We start from the raw sequence: 20,311 nt of genomic DNA on the forward strand, positions 1-20,311 counted from the left end.
GTATAGGTTTACGGTAAATCCATGGTGACACTGAGCAACTCATTTCAGTACGCTCTTACAATTTACCATATGAATAACACACACCCACACACATACTTTTGGAATAGTGCAACAAAAACATGAATGAATGATAACACTTTTCATCTGCGAAAGAACATTCATCATGGCTTCAAAAGCCAATATTCTCATGGTGGGTAATCTCTCAAGAACAGATTCTGCTCTGCGTTTGAATCTGTCGGGGGGGTCGTCATATCGCGTACGCACTGGCCTACAAGTGGGCGTGCCTTCAGATCAGGAAGCAGGCCGCGCTTTACCCAATCAAATGTAGTGGCCGGGATTTACGTGTCCGCCGAGCCTTCCCTACTAGAAACAAACCGAAACTCATTTAACAATAGCGTCCTCGAAGCCTACAAAACCATGGAAAGTTAGTAACATTTTGAATTGCTCTTTCATCATAGAAACAAGTGGGCTTATAACCAAAACGATCCATGTTCTCTGTGAGAAATGGTGTTAGTGTTCCGTGGAGAAATATTGTTAGTGGGAATGAAAACATAGTCGCACAACCGGAAGTGAAAGGCTGAAGGCAGACCAAAACCCCGGTTTCCCTGAGCACCGTATAGCTCCTCCCAGAGCCAAGTGAATAAGTAAAAAACAGCAGAGGGCGCTGTTTTTCCTTTTTATTTGGCGACGGGTTCCCAGATTGCATGGTGGGTAACTAGTAATTAAAGTTGTCAAATAATTGTAGTGGAGTAAAAGTACAATATTTGTACTTCTGAGATGTAGTGGATTAGAAGTAAAAGTACTGAAAATTGGAAATACTCCACTGAAGTACATATATCAAACAATTATACTTAAGTACATGTATAAGTACTTGAGTAAATGTATTTAGTTACTTTACACCACCGAAGGGCGCTTTTTTCTAGTTTATTTCAATATAATTGTTAGTAACAATTATATTAAAATAAACTAGAAAAAAGCGCCCCGGCAGTACATTTACTCAAGTACTGTACTTAAGATTTTTTTTGGGGTATTTTTTACTTCAGTGGAGTATAAAAGCCGAGCGAGCTTAGGCAAGCCCCGCCGTGGGGGAGCACGGGAGGTGAACTCTTAGAAAAGCGAGCACTCCTCTTTCAATCTGACTGGTTCACTGTAACATGTCATTTTGATATATTTTTGTTATGTTTTTCTTTCATATCCTTTCAAATTGGTCCCCTTGCCTCCCCTGGCGGTTCCACTGCCCTATAGTCAGTGAAGGGTCAAACATAAAAGGGACGTGTTGGGTGAGAAAAGAGGGATAGAAGTGAAATAACAGATAGAAGGATTACGCTGACAGCTTTAACACACAGATAAAAGACGAGTGGTGAAAGACAGAGAGGAAAGGGATAGAGAGAGAGAGAGAGATTAGTTCAATGTGAAGCCAGTGTTGTATTCTAGGCCCTGGAGAGCTCCACACAGAGGTAGAACAGCTACCAGAAGGTTGTTGGTTCAAGTCCCCTGGGGGGTGGGGGGTGGGGGGGGTAGCAAGCATTAACCCATTAAGACCGGGAACGCATCTGTGTGTCATTTTTTTAGATTCCTTTGGCTATTCAAAAAATAGCAGATCTACAAGTTCATAGTGCGGCACTATGAGCTTATATAGATCTGCTATTTTTTGAAAAATCTTGAAAGTTTGTGCAAATCTTTGAATATGTATATTTTTTAAGGGGACATGTTTTACTCAAATCTTTGCTTCCCCATTACATTTTTTTTTGAGATGGGGGGTCTGCAGGCAATTACATGTAATTTTGGGGGTCCTTGACATGAAAAGATTTGGGAACCATGATATAGAAATATGTTTTTCAAGAAAACTGTAGGATTTAGAAGACATTTGTAGAATCCCCCAGAAGCAAATATTTGAGTTTTAAAAAATCGCTTAAAAAAAATAAAATATATATATATATATATATATATATATATATATATATATATATATATATATATATATATATATATATATATATGTTCAAAAGATTTGCACAAACTTTCACGATTTTTTCAAAAAATAGCAGATCTACAAGCTCGTATGAGCTTGTACTGTAGATCTGCTATTTTTTGAATAGCCCAAAGACATCTTAAAATGACACACGGCTGCGTTCCCGGTCTCAATGTGTTAACAGAGCAGAAAGGCTCTCTGGTGGAATAACTAGATTAACCCCGTAACCTCATTGTATCGTGGGACACTGTGCGTTCGAGTCAGATGGCGGTCGGTACGACCCCGGCTTTTATTTTTAGCCGTCACGCTTTGACACGTTGCCCTCGTCACAGCTTCCACATCATGAAGAGCATGTTGCTTAACCCATTAAGCCCGGGAACGCATCCGTGTTTCCACTTTAACCATTAGTAATACTTTGGCTATTTAAAAATAGCAGATCTACAAGCTCATAGCGCGGCACCGAGTGCCGCACTATGAGCTTGTAGATCTGCTATTTTTGAAAAATGTTGTCCAAATCTTTAAATATATATATATATATATTTTTAAAGCAATTTAAAACTCAAATCTTTGCTTCTAGGGGTCCCTGGCACGAAATATTTTGAGATGGGGGTCCGCGGCCAAAAATAAGTAATTCTGGGGGTCCTTGACATGAAAAAGTTTCAGCACCACTGATATAGAAACATACGTTTTTTTAAAAACTGTTTATTTAGATTTAGAAGACATTTGTAGAAACTCCAGAAGCAAAGATTTGAGTTACAAAGATTTATTCAAATATTCAAAGATTTGCCAAAAAAAAATCGCGATTAAAAAAAAAATCAGATCTACAATCTATGAGCTTGCTATTTTTTTAATAGCCAAATAAATCTTAAATGACACACAGAGAGATGCGTGCCCGGTCCTAATGCCCGGGTTAATGGCCGGAGGGCGACCCCCGCACATGGCTCCCCCGGTCAGATCCCTCCAGATGGACTGGCCTCTGACAAAACTGAACAGTTAATTGGCCGGAAGAAATTGCATTAGAGCAAGTGTCAGTTGATGTCCTTTCCACCCAGAGATAGACCAATAACTGGTCAGTGTGACAGGCAGCGGTTGGAATGCAGCATTTAGTAGAACTCATTCAGTGCCAGACTTATTTCTGGCTGTGCAGTGGTGTGCACAGACATTTTGAGGGGCAGGTGCTCAAGTAAATTATACTTTTTTTTGTTTACTTGGTCTGCTCTTTTTTCCCTCTACACCTATACCTCTTTGCCAAAAATAGCCGATCTACAAGCTGTCTTTGTGTGTCTTTGTGTGACAGGTTAATGTTTTTTACATTAACCACTTGAACCCTATCATCCCTATTCGAGTGGAACATTAGCCAAAAAAATAGCAGATCTACAAGCTCACAACGCCTCGCGCTGCGAGGCGTTGTGAGCTTGTAGATCGGCTATTTTTGGCAATGAGGTTTGGTGTAGAGGGGAAAAAAAGAGCAGACCTAAGTATTGACAGTTCAAGTGGTTAAATGTCTGAAAATGCACATTAATCCAACACACACTGATGATAGTGCTGTCAAAATCTATGAAACTGTCTAAGAAATCTATATGAACATGTTTAATCTGCAACACAATTATATACAATATGTAGTGGGGGTCCCTGCTTCATCTCTCTCTCGGCTAAGGGGTCCTTGGCCTGAAAACGTTGAAGACCCCTGCACTACACTATACTTATTTGACAGCTTTTAGATTTAGATTATTAATTCAAAACATACATTCAACCTACAATTAAGCCCTATTGTATAGTCAGCTCGTAGACCAGCTATAATACAAAAATGTGTCGTCTCTCTCTATGTCTCGTCTCTCGTCTCTCGTCTCTCTCTCTCTCTCTCTCTCTCTCTCTCTCTCTCTCTCTCTCTCTCTCTAGCTGTGCTGCTAGTGTATACGTTGTCTCAGCTGCAAATCAGTCAGCCGTAAAGCTCATGTCCGTTCACCTCTTCTGCTATTACCTTTAAAATAGAAGGTAGGAGTACCTCACATAGTGCCTGTGAATCATCCACATAACTGGAGCCTCGGGCTCTTGTTTAACTACAACACTATGAGCTCTCAGCAGCAGAACAATTACCAAACCCACCCGGGTGTGACCGGCTCACCGCTTATTTAAACTCACCAGTAGTCCTCTGTGGACAAAAGCTACCTCCCCCCCCCCCCCCCCCCCATCTCTCACACCTCCTCCCTCTTCCTGTCCCTTTTCTTGCACTTTAATATGCTTGAACTGTTCCTACCTAAACTGCTGTATATAGAACAATGGTTCTCAAACTTTTTCATGTCAAGGACCCCCAAATTGACACTTATTAGCCCGCGGACCCCCATTTCAAAAGATATGCCAGGGACCCCCCATAAGAGAAGATTTTGTACAGCTCTAGCAGTGATTCTCAACCATTTTAATTTCAAGGACCCCCGGTTTTACATGCATTAGGCTACAGAGCCCCATTTAATGGCATTTCTATCATCCATTTGTACAGACCCAGAGTTACAGACCCATAAGGGTCCATTTGGTGCCTAATCTATCATTTAGCTGGGGACCCCCTGGAACTCCCTCAAGGACCCCTGGGGGTCCCCGGACCCCACTTTGAGAACCAATGATATAGAACAGCGGTGTCAAACTCGCGGCCCGCGGGCGTTTTGCGGCCCACGGAAAGGTCCCTGGCGGCCCAGGAAATTCTTTTAAAAATAGTAAATTGATACTACATCTAACAGACAGAGTCGCATTTTGCACTCACTTGCTGTGCGGCCAAGCAGCTCTCCCCCACCCGCTGCTACTTGGCTGAGTACCTCTGATGGCCCTGCCATTGTCTCCCCAGCTGTGGAATGTTGTGGCTGATTGTCTCGTTAAGAGTCTATTCAACTACTAGTCGAGTAGTAATGGCGATAGGCTACTCTTTGATCCTCACACAGGAGTCAGCACGGTCTCTCTCTCTCTCTCTCTCTCTCTCTCTCTCTCTCTCTCAGTGCTATGAAAACTGAGTTTGTTCAAGCAAAGAGATGTCAGGTGTCTGGGAGCAGCAAGTGATTTAGATTAATTTTCATGCTGGCTACACCATGTAAATTTGATATTTTTGAAAATATAATAATGGTAATAGGTAGTTTAAATGTATCAAAGCTGCTTCTTTTATTTCTCAGGAGCTTGCCCAGTGAAATCCTCAGTATTAATTTAACTCAGAGCGTATTTAAATTCAATCTGGGAAAGCATCTGTGTCATTTTAAGATCTATTTGGTTATTCAAAAATAGCAGATATACAAGCTCATAGTGCGGCACTATGAGCTTGTAGATCTGCTATTTTTGTAAATGTAAATAATTAAAGTAGCTAATCTTCATAAAACATTTTTTAAAGTGATATACTGTAGATAGCAGTGACTGAGATGTAGTGGAGTAGAAAGTTCTGGAAATTGGAAATACTCTAGTAAAGTAAAACTACATCAAATCTGTACTTAGGTACAGTACTTGAGTAAATGTAATTAGTTACTTTACACCACTGTTCTATAAATGTAATTATTTAACCACCCACACACATTACCAGGTATTGTTTAACTTCAAATTTAATTATTCTACTTAAAATGGTTTATAATAATTATAATAATAATAATAATTATTATTATTATTACCCTTATTATTATTATTGTTACAAATTGCATTGTTTGTTTTCTGAGACAAGACAACAGATTGAAAAACAATGCTGTATAACTGAATGCGTGTGAGCGCGCATGTGCGTCCGCAACTGGTTCCTGCCCACCTCAAGTCACCATTTGACCAATCTTGCCCGGACACCAAAATGAGTTTGACACCCCTGATATAGAAGATACTGTGGAGTGGTTTACATAAAGCATGTGGCAGCTTCTGAAATAATGATTGATCGATTGATTGATTATCCTTATTATTATCATGAAAAAAAACAATGTCACATGAAACATCTGCCCGGTTCTCCTCAGTGGCTGGAGCAATTGATCTGCATTTGCACACAGCACATTGACCATGACCATGTGCACGGAACACCGAAGCCCGTTTTTCACTTTCCCCACATGTCAGCTGTTTATTAGCGTTTTTTTGTGTTTGCTGGCTCCCGGGTTGCCAAATCCTGTGCGTGCAACAAGCGCCGGCGTTGCCACATCCGCGAAACAAGCGGACCATGACGCACTTTGAGTGCTCATATCCCCCTGACGGGTATGGTCTAGTGTATAGAGTTCATGAGATGTGAACACGTCTCTGAGTGAATGCATGGGTGTACCTGCCACTCAAGTATGTGTGGCAGGGGATACATGGGGGGGATACATTAAAGCAGGGGTCTTCAACCTTTTCAGGCCAAGGACGCCCTAGCTGAGAGAGAGATAAAGCAGGGACCCCCTATTCTATATTGTATAAAATTGTGTTTCAGGTGAGCTACGTTTTTTTTTTTACTTAGTCTGCTCTTTTTTTCCCTCTACACCTATAGCCTCTTTCCCAAAAATAGCCGATCTACAAGCTCTCAACGCCTCGCAGCGCGAGGCGTTGAGAGCTTGTAGATCTGCTATTTTTGGCCAAAGTTCTCGTCAGAAAAGGGGATGCTAGGGTTCAAGTGGTTATGGTAAAAACAAATCACACCCAGTGTGAAGTGGGCGGTGTGTGGTCATCACAACATGACTCACTTAAAAAAATGGATAAATTACTTTTTTTGAAGTCCATACAGCTATTCATAGGGCTGCACATGTGTCATGTGTTTCGCTAGCCAATCACAGTCCTGAATTTGCAAAGTCAGCCAATCACATTACAGCTAGTGGTGATGACACTAGCTGTAATGTGATTGGCTGACTTTGCAAAAGTATAGATTTGCATTGACTGTGGAAGGGTTAGGGTTGTAGACTGCGTTGTAGACTATTGGCCAATCATGGTGCAGGATTGGTCAGTGTCCAAAACTCACTTATAGGGGGCGGTTACACCGCCCCAAAAAGAAATATCACACAAAGATTTGGCGGACCCCTGTAGTAGCTCTGAGGACCCCCTAGGGGTCCCGGACCCCCTGTTGAAGACCCCTGCATTAGAGGCATGTTCACAATATTCCATCTACAATATCGATACAAGAGTTCTATGCTACTGTAAATGCTGTTGGTGTATATATATTCCAAGATCGTGTACATATGTACGCTGATTGTTTTATTTATTTATTTTCTCTTTTTTGCTCTCCCTCTCTCTCTTTGTATCATTGTTATTATTATTAGCAATGCTCCTGCGTTGTCTGAAGGAAGCCAAGAAAGAAAAAATCACTCTTATGTACCTGTACACATGATAACAATAAATAATAAATGATATATACATAATAAATAAAGCACAGCCTTGAACGTTGAACCTTGGGGAATGAAGTCTGGAATGATGAAATCCCAACACAACTCCTCTAGTATAGGAAAGATTTTCATTTTAACCCGTTAAGACCTGGGACGCATCCGTGTCCCTTTTTGATTTGAGCTACAAAAGCATTATTTTACACTTTGGCTCTTCAAAAATAGCAGATCTACAAGCTCATAGCGCGGCACCGAGTGCCGCGCTATGAGCTTGTAGATCTACTATTTTTGAAAAATGGAGAAAATGTGTGAAAATGTATATTCTTTTAAAGCGAACATTTGTAACTCAAATCTTTGCTTCTGGGGGGTCCCTGGAACATCATATTTTGAGATGGGGGTCGGCGGCCAAATACATATCATTTTGGGGGTCCTTGACGCGAAAAAGTTTGAGCACCACTGATATAGAAACATATGTTTTTAAGAAAACTGTTAGGATTTAGAAGACTTTTTTTTGTAGAATCGGCCTCAGGTCTTAATGGGTTAAACAAAGGTTGTCACAGACCATATAGGTGAGAGTAATGAAGACAGACAGACAGACAGACAGACAGACAGACAGACAGACATGGGTATTTCTCCTCCATGAAAAATGTAGGGTATGGCCCTAGGCGATAACGTTGTGATGTTTATTTCACAAAGAGACTGGCGTGCCTGAATCCTCTGCGAAATATACAGTAGCAAAAGACATTACCCCCATTACCCACACATATACACCCTTAAGAGTTAATCTAGGGCATAACAATATAGTTCCTGTTTCTCTTCCTGCCAGAATTCCCCCCTCTCAGCACAGTAACGCGTATCGCTTCTTTTATCAACAAACCGCACTCTAGATCTTGTCCGAGGGAAAAACAGAAGAGAGCTCTTGGGAGATTACGTTTGAGACCCGACAAATGTGGTGAAAACATTCACCTAATGTAACCCTCGCCATCATGTAGCTATCCAGCTTAAAAAATACATAAATAAAATCTCTCTCAACAAAGGAGGACATGCAGTATTCATGCAGTGACAAACTAAAGGCCGATCCATCCAGTTGACGTCTGAACAGCTTCAGGTTTACATAACATAACATGGCAGTCAGTCACGACTAGACGCGGGGCTTGGAAAACGATATCTTGTGTCCAAAGGTTGCTAAACACAGTGTTCTACTGAGACGGGAAGGAGTGGGCGTTTTAGCAGCAAAACAGTTAACCCATCAAGACCGGGAACGCATCTGTGTCATTTTAAGATTTCTTTGGCTATTCAAAAATAGCAGATCTACAAGCTCATATGAGCTTGTCGATCTGCTATTTTTGAAAGAAAAAGTCGTGAAAATGTGTGCAAATCTTTGAATATAAATATATACATTTTTCAAATCTCAAATCTTTGCTTCTGGGGGTCCCTGGAACTAAATATTTTCAGATGGGGGTCCTTGGCCAAGTACATATCATTGTAGGGGTCCTTGACATGAAAAGGTTTGAGAACCACTGATATATATATATAGCAACATACTATATTTTTTCAACAACAAAAAAAACATTAGGATTTAAAATACTTTTGTAGAATCCCCCAGACGCAAAGATTTTAAGTAAAAATGTTTACATAAAATGTACATATATAGTCAAAGACCTGCATACATTTAGAAGATTTTTTCAAAAACAGCAGATCTACAAGCTCATAGCGCGGCACTCGGTGCCGCGCTATGAGCTTGTAGATCTGCTGTTTTTGAATAGCCCAAAGAAATAAAAAAAAATCACACCCTGTGTGAAGAGAGTGGTGCCTTTGATGAGCCCCGTATTGACCCCCGTATTGATGTTGTCATCAATGTTTGTTTATTGGACATACATACATACGGACGGACACACAGACAAAGTCAGATATAGGAGTGGTTGGCACCACTCAAAAATGACACACAGATGCGTTCCCGGTCTTAATGTGTTAAGACATGATGTTGAGGTCGGATCGGAGGGCTCTGGGGTTCCCTCGGTCACGGTGAAGCAGGGCGTGTTGCTATATTTACAGCAGCGCTACTTTACAGCAGATCGCTCAAGGGCGCCGGGTCGCCTGAGCCTCTTCCCCAGGGTGACAGGATCACTGGCAGCTCTGATACTCACTACCTCAAATCTCTCTCTCTTTCTCTCTCTCTGAGTTTCTGTAGCTAATATGTTAGAGCAGTGGTTCTCAAAGTGAGGTCCTTGAGGGGGTTGAGTTTTCCCTATTGAGTGAAAGATTAACTATTTCCAAAATAAATATAATTTTGAATGTGCTTTTAACACAGTCCATGCCAGAGGTTAATCTCATACTGTACTCACCAGTGCCAACGTTGTATTGTTTTTTTCACGTCACCATAGACCTCGTTAAAATCCTTAAGATCGATCATTAAAGTGTTTGTAAACACATCCGCGATGTGTCTGCGTCGAGCAGTGAAATCCATTTGATAAACACGGTCGCCATGTTGTAGTTAGAACAGTTTATGTTAAACTACAAAGAGAAAATGGCGTTTCAGTTTCGTCATTAAAACGGAGGCCGACGGGATCGGCAAAAACGGATCCCGGATAATTCCGTTTCCGGTGGTGCTACAATGAAATGTGCCGTATCGAAAATTTAAAAAAGTGAAATGTGAACTTTTTTTTCGAAAAAAAGAAAAAAACACCACTTCGCGTAGGTCTACGCGACTGGCACGTGGCGGCTTTAAATAGGTTCGCGTAGCTCTACGCGATTGGCAGTCAATGTGTTAATTTTAGTTATGGTGGGTCATTATAATGTATTAAGTAAGTCATATAAGGCTTAGTAGCCAGGGATCCTTTCAAGTATTGAGTTCGCCTACAACACCAGGGCCATTATAAAAAGATGAACAGATTGCCTGTCTTGTCTCTCATTCTCTCTCTCTCTCTCTCTCTCTCTCTCTCTCTCTCTCTCTCTCTCTCTCTCTCTCTCTCTCTCTCTCTCTCTCTCTCTCTCTCTCTCTCTCTCTCTCTCTCTCTCTCTCTCTCTCTCTCTCTCTCTCTCTCTCTCTCTCTCTCTCTCTCTCTCTCTCTCTCTGTGTGTGTGTGTGTAGCGGACCTGTTGGTGAACACGTTGTGTCTTCCCTTCACTCTGGTCTACACTCTGCTGGGGGAGTGGAAGTTCGGGGGGGTCCTGTGCTTCCTGCTGCCCTACGCCCAGGGCCTGGCGGTCCACGTGTCCACCGTCACGCTCAACGTCATCGCCCTCGACCGACACAGGTGGGTGTCTTTGTCCCGAATGGAGATACCTGTTTGGTTTCCCCCCAAAAAAAATCTGGATTATGGCCAGTGGTGGAAAGTAACTAAATACATGTACTCAAGCACTACATCTCAGAGACAACGTTAGTTACTAGTTACTTTGTAGGTTTTGATTATTTTTACAAAACATACATTAACAACTTCAGACCTATTAAAACTTTGGCTATTTGAAAATAGTAGTAATAGCCGATCTACAAGCTCACAATGCGTCGCATCGCGACACCTTGTGCTTGTACTGTAGATACATTAGATACATAGATATATAGATACATTTGAAAACTTGTGAAATGGGATGCCACGCCCCCCCCCCCCCCTGAATCTACGAGACTCGGATACGCACTGCCCCTTGCACGTTCAAGAGATGCCTAACGTAGAAGCAACATTTCGGTTGTGTAGACCGAAATGTGCCTGAGGAACATTAAACTTCTCTTGAACGTGGCAGTGTGTGGGTGTATCTTTCATGATTGATCTCATGTACGGTTTGTCGCCTACGCACCTGCTTTTAAACTTACTGGGTGTGTGGAAGTTATTTTTCAATAGGGAGTAAAAAAATAAAAACACAGACCTGAAGCCGATTCTACATGTGTGTTTCTATATCAGTGGTGCTCAATCTCTTTCATGTCAAGGACCCCCAAAATGATATCCATTTGGCCGCGGACCCCCATCTCAAAATATGTTGTTCCAGGGACCCCCATGAAGCAAAGATTTGAGTTAAAAATGTTTGCTTTAAAACAATATACCGGTATATTCAAGGATTTGCACACATTTTCAAGATTTTTCAAAAATAGCAGATCTACAAGCTCATAGCGCGGCACTCGGTGCCGCGCTATGAGCTTGTATATCTGCTATTTTTGAATAGCCAAATTGTAAAATAATGCTTTTTTAGCTCAAATCAAAAAATGACACAGATGCGTTCCAGCAGGTCTCAATGGGTTAAATTTGACATTAATGTTATATTGTCAATATAATCTCAGTGTTTTGCCAAATATTTTTGAGGCCCACTTGCAATACTCATGGCCCACCATGAACCCACAGCCCAAAGGTTGGTAACCCGCTGGTATATCGTAATAATATCCGCTGTTAACATCGTTTTGATTGATTTTATTTCCTGTCAGCTATTATACCCTGCCACAGGAAATTAAGTTGGGTCCACTTTGTGTGAGAGAGATTGTGTGAGAGAAATAAGCAACCAGGTCTATGAAAACAGCGCTATTTTCCAAAGAATCTTGAAATAAATTGTTAAATATTTGGAAGATTTTTTGAAAAATGTAAAAAACAAATCTGGTACGGGGCTCCCTGTGGCACAAAACATTTTTGTGCCAACTACACTTTAAAAACAAGCCCAAAAAAACACACTGGGCTAAAATGGTAAATGGTGCATTTATATAGCGCTTTTATCCAAAACGCTTTACATTGATTGTGCCATTAACCCATTCACACACACATTCATACACCGATGGAGGAGGAAACCATGCAAGGCACCAACCTGCTCATCAGGAGCAATCAGGGGTTCAGCGTCTTGCTCAAGGACACTTCAACACTAACTCTAGGGGAGCGCCCCAACCCGGGATCGAACTGGGAACCTTGCGGTTTTCCAGTTCACTCTACCCGGTCACTCTACCCCTGAGGGTTAGGGTTAACCCTGCGAGCGCTGCGAGCTTACATCTGCTATTTTTGAACAGACACACACACAAAGTGTGAGAACTACTGATTTAGAAGACATTTGTAGAATCGGCCTCAGGCTCTTAATGGGATAACTCACTCCCATACGGGGGAATACTGTGATGTCTGCATGGCTAATTTGAAGGATGAAATTGAATTAGAATTATAGTTCCTATATAGTCTCTGTTCTGTTCTGTTCTGATCCACCAGGCACCAACCTATCTGGTTGTGTGTTTGACTGCATGGAGCCCATACTGTATATCCTTGCCAGCCGTGTGTCAACATGTCAGCCAGCGTGTGTCCAAATGCCACGGGGGATTCCGTGGGCTGTGAGCAAAATAAAATGCAAATGAGTCACAACAGATATTTCTGACATGGTTGTCAGAAAGGAAAACACACACACACACACACACACACACACACACACACACACACACACACACACACACACACACACACACACACACACACACACACACACACACACACACACAGGTTTGTATTACTATACTTGAGAGGACATCAAGACTTTAGGACAGCCATGTTATGAATGCCATTTAAAAATAATAATTGCCATTTTTAACCGTAAGCCTAAGGCCGAAAAACAGCAGATCTACAAGCCCACAACGCGTCGTGAGCTTATAGATCGGCTGTTTTTCGGTGCATAACACTGGCGCGCAACTAAGTATAAATCATGTTTAACTCTAATTCCAATCCCTAAACCTAACCTCTAAATGTCTAATCCTGACCTGAATGTTTTTGTAATTGTAAACGTATCTCTAAAAAAATGTTTTTTTTTAACTATATAACAACCTTTGTGTTGTGAGGACCAGGAAAACAGTCCTCACAATGTATTTTTCTTCAAATTCTACTATACTTAGTCCTCGCAAGTATGGTAATACACACACACACACACACACACACACACACACACACACACACACACACACACACACACACACACACACACACACACACACACACACACACACACACACACACACACACACACACACACACACACACACACACACACGCACACACACACAGCTGCAATGGATAAATAGATATGTTTTCCCACTGACAGCCCACATACTTCCGTTCGTTTGACTAAAGGTTACCCCACAGTGTACGATATTAACCACCTTAGTGTCGTCCCAGATTACATTTCCACATCGCCAAATAAACAAAAAACGATTTGTTGTTAATAGTGCCTCGAGTCGTTCAGTGTGACAGGGTCAATCAAGGATGACTGTCTATACCAGTGGTTCTCAAACTTTTTCATGTCAAGGACCCCCAAATTGACACTTATTAGCCCGTGGACCCCCATTTCAAAAGATAAGCCAGGGACTCCCCACAAGAGAAGATTTTTACGGCTCTCTAGCAGTGATTCTCAACCATTTTAATTTCAAGGACCCCCAGTTTGACATGTATTAGGGCTACGGACCCCCATTTAATGGCATTTCTATCTCTGGGACCCCAATTCATATTGTAAAATCAATGCTAATGTAACTCTGAGAGTGTACAAATGTTACCAAATGGACCCGTTAGGGTCCATTTGGTAACATTTGTACACTCTCAGAGTTACAGACCCATAAGGGTCCATTTGGTTCCTTTCCATCATTTAGCTGGGGACCCCCTGGAACCCCCTCAAGTACCCCTGGGGGTCCCCGGACCCCACTTTGAGAACCAATGGTCTATACAAACTAGTGTTGATTTTGACAGCACATTTTATTTAGTTTTAATCATAGTCTTTTAAATCAAATTCCATTTAGTTTATATTATATTTTAGTCATCTGAAATGTTTTACTGTTAGTCTAGTTTTAGTCGACTAAATATCATAAGATTGTAGTCGACTAAATCTACAGTTGATTTAGCCGACTAAAATGTATTTTGGCGGTGCCTTGATGGCGTTGTAATGGCTGATTTTACACTTGGTTGCATGCTGAAAAAAGCCGATCTACAAGCTCACAACACGTCGCAGCTCGGCGCGTTGTGAACTTGTAGATCGGCTATTTTCAGAGCGCAACCAAACATAAAAATGACTTGTCTTTTAATTGAATTCCAGACTTTTACTTGTAACAGAGTATGCCTACATTGCAGCATTGATACTTTTACACAAGTATCAAATGTGAGTACTTTTTCCACCACTGTTTATCAGTCAGAAATGTAAACAGTCTCGAGGTACAGTCAGTCAGAACTCTTGAACCGAAATAAGTTGCATGCGCTGTTGAAAAGCACGTTTTTTTTGGAGATACGAGTGCACATTGGAGGGACAAAGGTATTATTATCTTTTCTAAACACGTCAGTGATGTTTTTGAACATATAATATTCAGAGAGATGAGTCCAAATTGCTTATTGATCGCTGTCTATCTAATAACGTCAACAGAGAGGACAGATGGTTCTTTGACCACACACAGTTTGGATGAAGTCAATATGCAATTTGAAAATCCAAGGCACTGTTATTACATTTTATAAAGCCTTTCATATGGGATCTATTAGACCGGGTGGAGGTTTTTCAATAGGTCACACATCATCACCTCGCCCTATATTAAATGTATTTTTATGCCAGTAGTATTTCTAGTTAATCCTAAGAATGTCTTGCTTTCTCGCCGTTATCGTATTTTTCCCCAGACATTTTTCCCCCCAAAAAAACACCGTAATCTGATACCAAACACCCTTTGAGGGTCACCTTGCCCCCGTCCTGTTTTTTTTTCTAAACGTTTTTGCAGTTTGAAATGTCAACCAAAAATGTCACTAAAGATGGCAAGTCAATCATTTTAACTCTCTCTTGGTAGAAGGTTGACGCGTGTGCATTTGTGTGGGAGTGTGGCATTGGAGATAACAACATCCAACACACATTCACAACAGGTTTCATGACTTATGAGGGGTTTCTCTGTCCAGTACATGAGTAACCTTGAGCCTTAACCTTAACCACTTAAACCCTATATACTGTACCAGTGGTGGAAAGTAACTAAGTACATTTACTCAAGTACTGTACTTAAGTACAATTTTTTTAGTATTTCCAATTGTCAGTAATTTTACTTTTAGTCCACTACATCTCAGAGGCAAATATTGTACTTTGTCTCTACTACAATTATTTGAAAACTTAGTTACTAGTTACTTTGTATATTTTGAGTATTATTAAAAAACATGCATTACCCACTTCAGCCTTATATACAGTACATTTTGGCCCTTTTAAAATAGCCAATCTACAAGCTCACAATACGTCGCGATGCGACACATTGTGAGCTTGTAGATCTACTATTTTAAAAGATTTTTATACAATTCATACATTTGAAAAATGGGACATTCTGCATAGTGAGTACTTTTACTCTTGGCACTTTAAGTGCATGTTGATGCCAATAAGCTTTGTACTTTTACTCAAGTACGTTTTGAATTCCGGACTTTTACTTGTAACAGAGTATTTTTATATTGCAGTATTGATACCTTTACTTAAGTAAAACAATTCTGTACTGTACTTCGTTGACTGGGTGTCAGGGGTCTATACTTGGTCCCCTATCTTTTTACCTTCTACACCATTCTCTATATGCTATTTTCTAGCATATCTACTGAACTTGCTTGCCTATATTACGACATTCCCAGAATAGCAAAGCTACAGTGGCCATGTGGTTTTCCTAACCCTAATTCTGTGTGTGTGTGTGTGTGTGTGTGTGTGTGTGTGTGTGTGTGTGTGTGTGTGTGTGTGTGCCTGTGTGTGTGTTGCAGGTGTATTGTGTACCACTTGGAGACACGGATGCGTAAGGATGTGTGTTTTGGGGTGATCGCACTGACCTGGGTTCTAAGTGCTATCCTGGCCAGCCCACTGGCCATCTTTAGGGAATATGGATCCTTCACACTGGGACCAGGACACACTATACAGGTACACACACACACACACACACACACACACACACACACACACACACACACACACACACACACACACACACACACACACACACACACACACACACACACACACACACACACACACACACACACACACACACACACACAATGCAAAGAAATGAGAGGACAGGGAGAAAGAGAGAGACAGGGGGGATAGAGAGAGAGAGAGGGAAACGTTTATTCTCTTGATATTAAATGCACGCATGAACCTGCTATAACAGCAGGCTTAATCCTCAGAGATCTATTAAAATGACTCAAAAAATGAAATAAATACATTTGGAAAACAGTGTGAGTGCAGGTAGATGTGTGTGTGTACGCATTTATGCGTGCGTGTGTTTAGAGTAAAGTACACTCGTTCAAGAGTCAATGCAGTTATTACTTTTTTGCACACACACACACACACACACACACACACACACACACACACACACACACACACACACACACACACACACACACACACACACACACACACACACACACACACACACACACACACACACGCGTGGACACAGCATTATGAGGCATTATGTTTACAGGGTTGTCTGTACATTTGAACATCCCAACCTTGAGGCAATTACATGATATCGCCTGTCCCTTTCCCTCCATCTCTCTCGCTCCATCCCTTTCTCTCCCTCCATCATGCCCCCCCCCCCCACTCCCTCCCTCCCTCCCTTCCAGTGGTGTAAAGTAACTAAGTACATTTACTCAAGTACTGTACTTAAGTACAATTTTGAGGTACTTTTACTTTATTGGAGTATTTCCAATTTTCAAAACTTTTACTTCTACTCCACTACATCTCAGAGATAAATATTGTACTTTTACTCCATTACCAGTAATAGAACACTTTAGTTACTAGTTACTTTGCAGATATAAATTATATTATTATACATATATATTATACATTATATTATAAAACATACATTAGCCACTTCAGCACTATTATACATAGGCTATTTGAAAATAGCAGATCTACAAGCTCACAACGCGTCGCGAAGCTACGCGTTGTGAGCTTGTAGATCTGCTATTTTCAAATATTTTAGTACTTTTACTTTTGGTACTGTAAGAATATTTTGATGCCAATACTTTTGTACCTTTACTCAAGTAACATTTTGAACACGGGCCTTTTTACTTGTAACAGAGTATGTTTATATTGTGGTATTACTACTTTTACAATGCTAATTAATTAATTAATTAATGCTACAGCTAATTTGACTTTTCCATGGGTCATAGGTGTGCACACTACTACTTTTACAATGCTAATTAATTAATGCTAATGCTAATGCTAATGCTAATGCTAATTTTACTTTTCCATGGGGTCATAGGTGTGCACAGAAAGCTGGCCGGGCAGCAGCACGGACGGCACGGTGTACAGCATCACCATGCTGATCCTCCAGTACTTCCTCCCGCTGGCCATCATCTCCTTCGCCTACGCCCGCATCTGGTCCAAGCTGCGGGCGCACGTCAGCCCGGCCGACGCCGTCCCCATCTCTGCAGCCGCCATGGCCGCCGCCGCTGCCGCCGCGGCCGTCCACAACAACAACAACAGCAGCGTCCCCGGCGGCGGCACAACAACGACGTCCCCGCGGCCGCCGGCCGCCGGCGCCGTCGCTCCTCCGCCGGCGTCGTCGGCGTCCAGCGACCGCCACCGGCGGCGCCGCAAGACCACCAAGATGCTGGTGACCATGGTGGCCGTGTTCGCCGTCAGCTGGCTGCCGTTCCACGCCTTCCAGCTGGCCACGGACATCGACCACTCGGTGCTGGACCTGCGCGGCTTCCGCCTCCTCTACACCGCCTTCCACGTGGTGGCCATGTGCTCCACCTTCGCCAACCCGCTGCTCTACGGCTGGATGAACCGCAACTACCGCTCCGCCTTCCTCACCGTGTTCAAGTGCAGCCGCCGGCGGCGCCGCGCCGGGGGAGGGGTAGGCGGCGGGGGGGGCGGAGGGGAGCGTGGGGGGGGAGTGGGGGGCGTGTTTAAGTGCAGCGGGAGAGGAGGAGGAGGAGCGAGAGTGAGGAACGTCTTCAAGTACAGCAGAGGAGGAGGCGTGGGCGGAGGAATTATTGGAGGAGGTGGGGGTGGTGGGGGAGGTGGTGGAGGAGGAGGAGGGTGGATGGACAGCGTGCAGCCCGTTCTGGCAAAGGAGGGCGGGGCGGGGGAGGAGCAGGGAGAAGGGGGAGGGGGAGGAGAGGAGGTGAAGAAAGAGGTGAAGAAGCGGTGGAGGAAGAGACTGATGGTGTCGGAGGAGCAGTCGGTGATCTCCACCCACCTCAATGCTACGGATGTCTGAGAGAGAGAGAGAGAGAGAGAGAGAGAGAGAGAGAGAGAGAGAGAGAGAGAGAGAGAGAGAGAGGCAATAGGCTCCATGTACAGCAGCCATATTGTGAAGACATTCACAGGTGTTACCACTGATACTAATATGAAGGCTCTGTTCCATTCTGGTCAAACAGAGTCAGGGTGCTGATATTGTTTATGTTGGCTCACTGGAAACACTCTGCAACACCAGTGGGTCTAAAATGTGGGTCCAGGGACCCTCATGGTTCCTCGACACATTCGGTGCCAGAGTTTTATTAAAAAAGTGTACGTTGAGTGCCAGAGATCTCACCGTTTGAAACGCTACGCTGTTTACAGCTGCAGACTCCATGAGGAGCACCCGATTGTAAACAATGGATGCGTGCACGATGGTGGATGGTCCTGGCTAACGCCTGGAACAATAACATCTCTCACGCAAGTCACCATGGCGGAGTGATCGTGCATCGAAAATGACTCATTTTCCCCACTGTAAAAAGTTAAGGAAATGTGGAGGTCTTTTGCAAGGAGGTAGAATGGGAGCGGACAGGAGCCAGGTTTTTTGGCGCGGTGATCCATCTGTCCCTTCCTTCTCAGAGGAAAAAAAACGAAAAAACAAACAAACATTGATTTCACCATTATTCCCGGTTTGGCACCTAAGCGCTAAAAATAAAATAAAAAATCAGTTTTTTTTATTCCCGGTTTTGGCACCCAATGTGTTAAGGGGTGTCCAAATGGCCCCTTAGGGGTGTGTAACTCTAAGAGTGTACAAATGGAACCAAATGGACCCTTACGGGTCCATTTGGTTCCATTTGTACACTCTCAGAGTTATGGGGGTCGTGGAAATTGAGAACCACTGTGCTACACTAAATGGAACAGAGCCTTCATTAGTATCATTGGTAACACCTGTGAAGGAAGTGATAATATGGCTGCTGTGCATAGAGCTGTGAAGACTGGCGAATGGAGGACAGGAGAAAGAGAGAGAGAGAGAAAATAATAGCGGGGGAATGCAAGAAAGAGTGATAGAAGATTAGAGAGAGAATGACAAAGAGATGTATAGAGGATAGAGAGATAAAGACAGGATAAGAGAGATATAGAATGAAAGAGAATGGGAGAGATGAAAATGAAGACATGTGAGGGAGGGAGAGGATGGGAAGGAGATGAGGAGGATTTAGTTCTCCTACAAGGGAGATGAACAATACGAGGGAGTCACCAACATAAATAGAACTAAATCCGAGTGACGGAAGAGAGAGTGAGGGATAGAGAGAGAGACTAAGCCAAAGGGAGAACAACTCAGATTATACTCATTCATCAAAACAAACGGAGAGAGAGAGAGAGAGAGAGAGAGAGAGAGAGAGAGAGAGAGAGAGAGAGAGAGAGAGAGAGAGAGAGAGAGAGAGAGAGAGAGAGAGAGAGAGAGAGAGAGAGAGAGAAAGACGGAGAGAAAGTAGTGAATGTCTCTCCACTTCCCTTGTAAAGCACAACCTTAGTAAAGACATTACGCAGAGTGAATAAAGAGACTAAAAGTGATTAAAACGTTCACTGCATGGCCAAGAAGTTCTGCCCCCCTCGGGCCAATCAAAATGCTGTTGCTAAGCGGAACGAGATCGCCCACCTACATACAGTAGAGTACTTCCAGGGCGGAATCAAGGAATTTATTTTAAAAGGAAGAGATGCCAACGTCATTTTCTCTATCCTGCAATTCCAACTGACAGATTGGCCGCACTGGGTGGCAGTCAGACTCACACCGGAGGTTCAGTGAAATAACATTGGAGTCTATGAGAGCCGGTTGGACAACTTATTAACAAACACTATTTCTGAACGATTGAGACCTTTATAAAGTACTCTGCTCAGGAATATAAAAGAAGACATATCACACATTGTTTTCTGCTGC

At 42.6% G+C, this 20,311-nt stretch overlaps 1 pseudogene across 1 annotated transcript in view; it reads left to right on the forward strand.

The window, feature by feature from the left end:
* The window catches only part of LOC311035184 (neuropeptide Y receptor type 2-like), a 26,511-nt pseudogene extending 8,093 nt beyond the window's left edge, over positions 1-18,418 (forward strand). Inside the window, exons 3-6 of the transcript in view lie at positions 10,349-10,514; positions 15,945-16,098; positions 17,453-18,052; positions 18,219-18,418. The product of the transcript in view is annotated as a neuropeptide Y receptor type 2-like (transcript). The remainder of the gene's footprint in view (positions 1-10,348; positions 10,515-15,944; positions 16,099-17,452; positions 18,053-18,218) is intronic.
* The last annotated feature ends 1,893 nt before the right edge of the window (positions 18,419-20,311 follow it).

This window comes from Gymnoscopelus microlampas, assembly GCF_963454915.1.
Source record: "Gymnoscopelus microlampas genome assembly, chromosome: 19".
In the NCBI taxonomy this organism is placed as follows: domain Eukaryota; kingdom Metazoa; phylum Chordata; class Actinopteri; order Myctophiformes; family Myctophidae; genus Gymnoscopelus; species Gymnoscopelus microlampas.